This window comes from Chenopodium album, chromosome 19 (assembly GCF_948465745.1).
Source record: "Chenopodium album chromosome 19, dcCheAlbu1.1, whole genome shotgun sequence".
Lineage (NCBI taxonomy): Eukaryota > Viridiplantae > Streptophyta > Magnoliopsida > Caryophyllales > Amaranthaceae > Chenopodium > Chenopodium album.
In genome coordinates this window covers 17,246,133-17,253,526 of record NC_137852.1, presented here as the reverse complement: position 1 = coordinate 17,253,526, position 7,394 = coordinate 17,246,133, and positions in this window count along the sequence as shown.

Here is a 7,394-nt window from a genome sequence, read left to right as displayed (position 1 = left end):
AACATTATCTAATCGAGCATGAGATTTTGGGCAGCAAAATTTACTCTTACATAGGAAAGTTAAGCGATAATGTTTGGCAGTACTACTAATACATTCATTTTACGCTTATGATGTGTATTACAACACTTCCCTTGAACGAAATTATATGAGATGACTAGATCCTATAAATTTACAATTAGTAAAAAAAAACAAGTATTACCGTTATTGCACCTATATGCTTGTTTGCCTCATCAAAACCATGCTAAGAAAAACCATGTGGGATAAAAACTTAGACGAAGAAAAATTAGAACAACACATATAGGTGTCCCCCCAATTAATGCAGAATACTAAGACGGTGCATGCTGGTCATATGCACAGTGGCGGAGCAAGAAATTTCAAACCGGGGGGACATCGCTTAGTTTGACAAAAATATTGGAGCACAAAAATACTTAAATAGTTAAAGTTTTACAACTCAAAAATTTAAAATAGGGAGTACATATTAATAAAATCATCATATACCTTTTTTTTCTCCATAAACTATTTGATTAGGGATTCATAATTTTTTGAAAATTTCGAACAATAAATAACTATTTAAATGTAGTACTTGTCTTAATTACCGAATAGGCTATTACAATTGTTATTTGGGGTAAAGTTCATACAATTACATTATTCAATTAAGTAAATGGAAAAATATTTTTTTCTCTATAAACTATTTGATTAGGGGTTCATAATATTTGAAAATTTCGAACAATAAATAATATAATTATTTAAATGTAGTACGTACTTGTCATAATTACCTATTAGGCTATTACAATTGTAATTTAGGATAAAATATGAAAGGAATGGTGTCTTTCGAACAAGTGTGTTATTCTGATAGAGGGTTCGGAATTATTAGAAAGCTAATATTCAATGAGGTCAAGTGATCGGAATGCCTAGGTGGAGGCCGCTTCCGATCAGTACTATTAATGTGTAATTAATATTGTTTTGGGTGTTTTTGTCCCTCGGGAGAGTTACAACTCGAAGACTGGTCCGGAGCGGTCTGTACCTGCAAGACAAATGGAGACACCTGTTGGTAGGTGCTCCGCCTCCGACGATCAAGTTAGTAACTTGAAAGGAGAGAAAAAGGTGCGGAAATTTAGGTGGGGATCTGCTAGGATTTCTAGCTCAGTTGTCTCTATCAAAGGGACAGTTTGTAATAAATGGAAAAACGTGCCCTCCAAAAGAGGGGAATCTCCCTATTTATAGGGTCCTTGGGAATTGTGCCCCTAATTAGGTCACAGAACCCTAATCAGTGGTGGGCTGCGCCGCATTGCGGCTTTCTCGGGATTTGGGCTTGAAGGCCAACATTTTCCCCAAATAGCTGGGATGACACGTGTCAAGCAAGGATTGGTCCACTTTGGACCATCCTTGAGCTGACACGTGTCGCCCTCTGATTGGGCCACATGGCGGGGTAAAATTACCCTAAACAAATATTACAGCTTAATCTTGACTGAGGCCTTCGGGTAACACCCAACCAACAAACGAACCGACACGACGAATTAATTCGGAAGGAATTAATGAGTAACTCAGTAATTAATATTTAGACGCCGGAAATCGAGCTAAGAGCGTCGAAACCGAGCAAAATAATAAAGACGAGATGGTAAAATTACTGATTAATCAATAAAATTACCAAAATTCCCTAGCATCGGAATGCCCCAAGCAAACCGAGTGCTAAGGGCATATGGCATAGCAAGGTGGCTAGCAAGCGCACCAAGCCGAGCCTAGGCTGGCTGGTGCGTGCTAGCGCACCATGGCTAGCAAGGTTGGGTGTGTGGCATGCTAGCAACTAGCAGCGTGCTAGCATGCTAGCAGCCAGGTGCGCGCGCCTTGGCCAACAGCCCGCAAGCATGTGAGGCTTGCTGGGCTAAGGGCAGCAGCATGCTCGCACGGGCCAGCAGCCCAGCCAAGGCACAAGGCAGCCAACTGGGCGCGCCTTGGTGCCCAAGGCTGGGTGCCACGTGGCAGCAACCCATTGGGGCTTCTTGGGTGTAGGTGGCCAGTTATATGGAGAGCTTGGGGAACAAGTTTGGTCCCCTCCCCCTCCCTTGTGGTCCTTACCTAACCCAGGCCACCCTCTAAGTGTGACACTTGTTAATTAATTAGTTGTTGTTTATTTTCTTTTGTTTTTTATTTAAAAATAAAAGGAGAATAATTATTTTACCAAGTCTCCCACATTGATGGGAGAGAAAATCTCACTCATGAGTTTCCTTATAAATACCCAAGTTGGGGTATGGGAAAACTCACTTGAGTAAGGTGTTGGAAAAGGCATCTCCTTTGAGAAAACCTTTAAACACATATAATTACTCGATTAGTTTGGTCAGGCTTAGCTAACCTCTAAGCAATAGACCTAGTCGGGGTCGTGTTGCAGGTGGATATTGTAGGAGGTTTTCGCCCAACGTGAAACTCAAGCTTTCTCAAGTAAGAGCTCGGGGTACGAGCGAAGCACGCTACAAGGGTAATTCCGTCTTTCCTTAATCTCTCTTGTTAGTTATGTTAATTATGCCTTTTGATTATATTTATTGTGAGTTTGATCTTGGCTTGGGTTCTCTTCCGCGATGAGTCAAACTTATTAAAACCCAACAGTGGTATCAAAGCCTTGCTCATTTATTTTTATAATCAATAATTTTAAAGGTGTTTTATGGCTTTATTTTTCTGGTTTTATTGTAGGGAATAACTCAGGCATCCCAAGTTTGAACCCCACTGTGATCATGCACTTAAGCATGGTGGCGTCCAAAGGGAAGGAAACAAAAGCAAAAGAGTCGCCAACAAGTTTTAGGAACTTGTAAACTGTTCACAGGGTGTAGGTTACACCCCTTAACGATCCATGAGATCGTGAACTCCAATAGGTCTGGAACCATGACCGATGTTCGGGGATGAGGGTACGAATCCAATCTAAAAGAGAAGAAACCCGCCCTATAAAATAAGCCTCTACTTTATTCTACTCGTATTCATGTGCGCTTTCTGACTAACAAGCAATCATTAGGTTAACCCTAAACCTGTTTATTCAATGTTGGTTGAATATTAATGCACAAATAAATCTATTATTGGCGATCACTTGAATTAAAATCATATTAGCCTAAAAACAAATTATTAATTATCTTATTAGGCGTGATTTCAAGTACAAATTCCCTTTAAACCTACATAAAAAGCGTGATCAAGCAAAAACAATAATATACATCAAGCAACATGATATTAATCATAATTATAACAATCATCATAATCATAATAATAAAAACCATGTTAACAATAAAGCATAATAACAATAGCAAGATCCTAGGCATGATACTTACAAGATTAATAACAAATCCTAACATGTCACTAAGCATTAAAGATCAAAGCTTTAAACCTAACATGATACTAACATGCTAGTAGAAAGAATAAAAGGCAACCTAAACATGATACTAGAAAACAATAAAAGCATCCTAACATGATACTAGAAATATTAAACGAATATAAACATGCTTTCTACATCGAAATAATAGATAAATAAATCAATTACTTACTTTGATGCCTCGTATGACTTTCTAATAACAAAATACACACATTGATAACTTCAAGGAAAATAATAAATCAAATAATTAAATCAAATAATTGAAAGAAAGAGTTAAAAAAGTTTAGACTGGATTTGGGACCAAACCCACAGAAATTATTAACCTTTCACATCTAGGGAAAAGATAACTTCGAACTTGGCTATGTGCGTCTAGATCTTGTGAATGCGGTATTGTGTTTGTAAAAGGGTTGGCTTAGAAAGGGAGAGAAAGAAAGCTATATTGATCAAGAGAGAAGAGGGAGAATTGGATGATTGATGATGAGAATTGATGATTGAAAACAGAGGCTAAGGGCCCTATTTATAAGATTTCAGTTCAGAAACCGATAGAAAATACCTTGAGTTCAACACAGAATAAAACTGCTATCTGTCGCCAGGCGACAGGCACCAGTGCCATGCACTGCATCCCAGCGCTAGGCGACAGACTGGCTACGCACTCTGTCGTTTGGCACTAATTAAAAGATAAAACGCGCTTTGTACGGAATCCTTTTCCTCATATAGTTAAGTAATTAGACTCCGCGTTAAAAAGTTTTTAGATCAGATTTATCAAAATAAAACACTTATTTTATTCCAAATAAAACTCTTTAAAATATTATTATCAATCCTAATTCCATTGGGATTTAAGAGAACCTTCTAGAGTATTCTAGAAGATTATAATCAATCCTAATAGCTTAGGATGATAATTAATAATAGGCCCTCCTCTAGATCATTGGGCCGCATATAAGAACCAAATCGGACCCAGTTTAGTATTTTGGCCATAACTCCTTCATTATTCATCGGAATTGGGCTTATAATATATCGTTGGAAAGCTCTTTTCGATCCCAATCTAACTACAATATTATTGGACCTAGGGGTGTTAACGAGCCGAGCCGAGCCGAGACCGAACATCTCTAGGCTCGGCTCGAGCTCGACAATGTTGAACTCAGGCTCGGCTCAAGCTCGAAGCTCGTCGAGCCTGAGATATTGAGCTCGGCTCGAGCTCGAAACACTTATACAAGGGCTTGGCTCGAGCTCGAGCTCGGCTTGGGCTCGGTCCGAGCTCGAGCCCAACTCAAGGCTCGGCTTGAGCTCGAGTTTAGGATATCTTTAACCCTTAAAAGCCAAATTGGTGAAAAAAATGGGCTCTTCATTCCTATCTTATGAACAGTGCTATCCCCCTTTTACCCTTACAAAAGTCCCTTAAAAAAGTCTAATTACTCTTTTGCCCTTGCTGTGTGTGTTCTGTGTTAGGTGCCACTTGCATGCTGAAGCTTTTCTTCCTATATTTGCCACGTGCGTGCTGATGTTCCATTGCAAGCCACGTTGTGGAGGCTAATCTTTCATGGTGGATAGCTACTGAAGTTGTTTAGCTTAATTCAATTGTAATTTTTCAATTGTAATTTTTTAGGCAGAAGTTTTTTTTTTTTTTTTTTTTTATTTTTTTTTTTTTTTTTTTTTTTGTAGGCTTCGGAGTATTAATACTTATTGTAGTATTGTAAATGTTTATGTTAAATTTGTAAACTTTGTATATTTTCCTATTTTGAGTTTTAATTGAGCAATTATTGCTTATAAGTTTGGGTTAATGCGTTGAGTAGCAATTCATTTTTTAGATTAGTTTGTACAAAAACAGAGCATGTTGTCATTTATACTCTTGATAATGCTAATTTTGTTTTGGCTTAGTTAAGTTTTTGATTTGCTTATTTCCAATTGTTTGACAGTTGGCTTGTAAAAATTGTTCTTTATTTTGGGTTCCCTTAAGATTTATCAGTTTATTGGTCTTTGTAATTGAATTAATTTTAACCATAGAAATGTTTACAAGTCTTGGAAATAAGCAAATTGCTTGCTTTATATGACAATTGATAGCTTTGCTGCTTTTTTTAAGCACAAGGATTGAGTATCCCAAATGATGATGCATCATCTTATTATCTGTTGGTTAAAAGTGTTGATTTTTTTGGGTTTAGGCTTTATTTGTTTGATTGGCTTAGCTTGCATGTTACTATGGTGTGTCTGCTTAATGATATATTATTGTATTTAAAAATTTCATGACTCTTACATTTGTTGTGAATTAAGAATTTGTGTTGTATGTACATTTGGATTTCAATCTTAAGGAAAATCTAATCTCATCTGTGTTAGGATATATGTTTTATCTGCTTTATTATATACCTTGTTCAAATTAATCATATTAGTTGAATTTGGATTGTATGTTGATGTAGATGTACCTTGTGACCTGTTGGATAATAGTTGTGTCTCCTGGTTTCATTTGTGTACTTCTGCACCCTTATGCGCATGCTTTAGATTACCTATGTAAAAATGCATTTGAGGGTATATGTGTTATTGTATTACAGCTGTATAATCTTGCTTAGCAAGTGGTTGTTGGGTTCAAAAGCTACATGTAACTTTTCATATAAAGGGAGTTGCTTCTCTTGGCCTTGCTCAGTAGAGGGAAGGGTTTTAACAATACAGAAAGAGAGCAAAATAAAAACAAAACCTCCAGTTGAGGTATTGTTTAATTGCTTTATGTCTCTATTGCTTTGAATATTGGATCAATTTAGCCCCATTTACATTATATTAAACTAAGTGTATGACTATTGTATTAAACTTGGATTGATGCTTTGGACATTGTACACATATATTTGTACCAAAACTGAATGTAAAATATGGACCATTGTTATCTTAGTTTGTATAAGAAATATGCATTAGCTATCTCTGATTATGGCTAATGATCATGTAAATAGTTTCTGTTTGGTTGGGTGGGTAATTTGGTTGGGTTTCTAGCAAAAGAATTGGATTTGATGTCATAGTAATGGCTGCAAAGGTCTATATTTTGGGTTATTCTGAAAATTTCTGTGCAAAAAAAGGGTGTTTGATAATAGCAAAGTTTTTGCATCTTATATACTTTGGGATTTTTATTTTTTTGTGGATTTTGGCAGTTTTAATGTGCTCTAAGGCAGTTGGTCATGAGGAAAGGAAGAACTCGGTTGCCTTTAGGCAGCCTTGAAATGGTTCAATGGTCACTTACGATAATTTCAAAAAGACTTTGTGGTGCCGTTTTAAGAAAAATCAAGTTAAACTTTGAGATTTGCACTTTATAGCATTTTGGTCTAATATGGTTTATTTTTTAACCTTATAAAGTTGTTAGTTTTGTATATATGAATATTCTGGTCAAGTAGATGTTGTTGAGGTTGGGATCTTGTTATTGGGTTTGCTATTATAGTAATGGATACAAAGGTGTATATTTTGATGTCATATTTTGGGATTTTACATAGATTTGGATTTGATGTCATTGTAATGGCTACAAAGGAATAGATTATTGATGCTTTGTTTTTGTTGTGTTGGCAGGTGATCTGAACTAGGTGCCCTGCATTTCTTCTTTTGCATAGTTTGCTGTAAGTCTGCATCTTCTGCTTGCTTACTGTTAATTGTTGTGCTTATTGAACCTGGTGTTTTTGTGTTTGTTTATTGTTATTTATATATTCATTTTTATGTATGTGCATGTGAATAGCTTGCTGTTGTTGTATTTTGCTATTGTTGTTAAGTCCTGCAATAGTGTTTGCTGTTTTCTGTAGTTGTTGGTTGTCTAGGTACATATTGTTGTCTTGGTATACATGTGGTTGTTGTTGTTAATTGAATTGTTAGTTATTAAAGCATGTATCCCTAAATTGTTGGCCTTGGCTTTAATTGTATGCCCTTGTGTCTTATGGTTATTAGGAGGTTTTTGTTGGTTAGAGATGTAGTTTCTTTTAAGATTAGCATGAGATGTTGGAGCTGCAATATAAGGTTATCATTGGTTCTACCTGGCTCCTGCTGTAGAATGCCTTCTGATGTGATGCATTAATCGTCCGCACAGGTT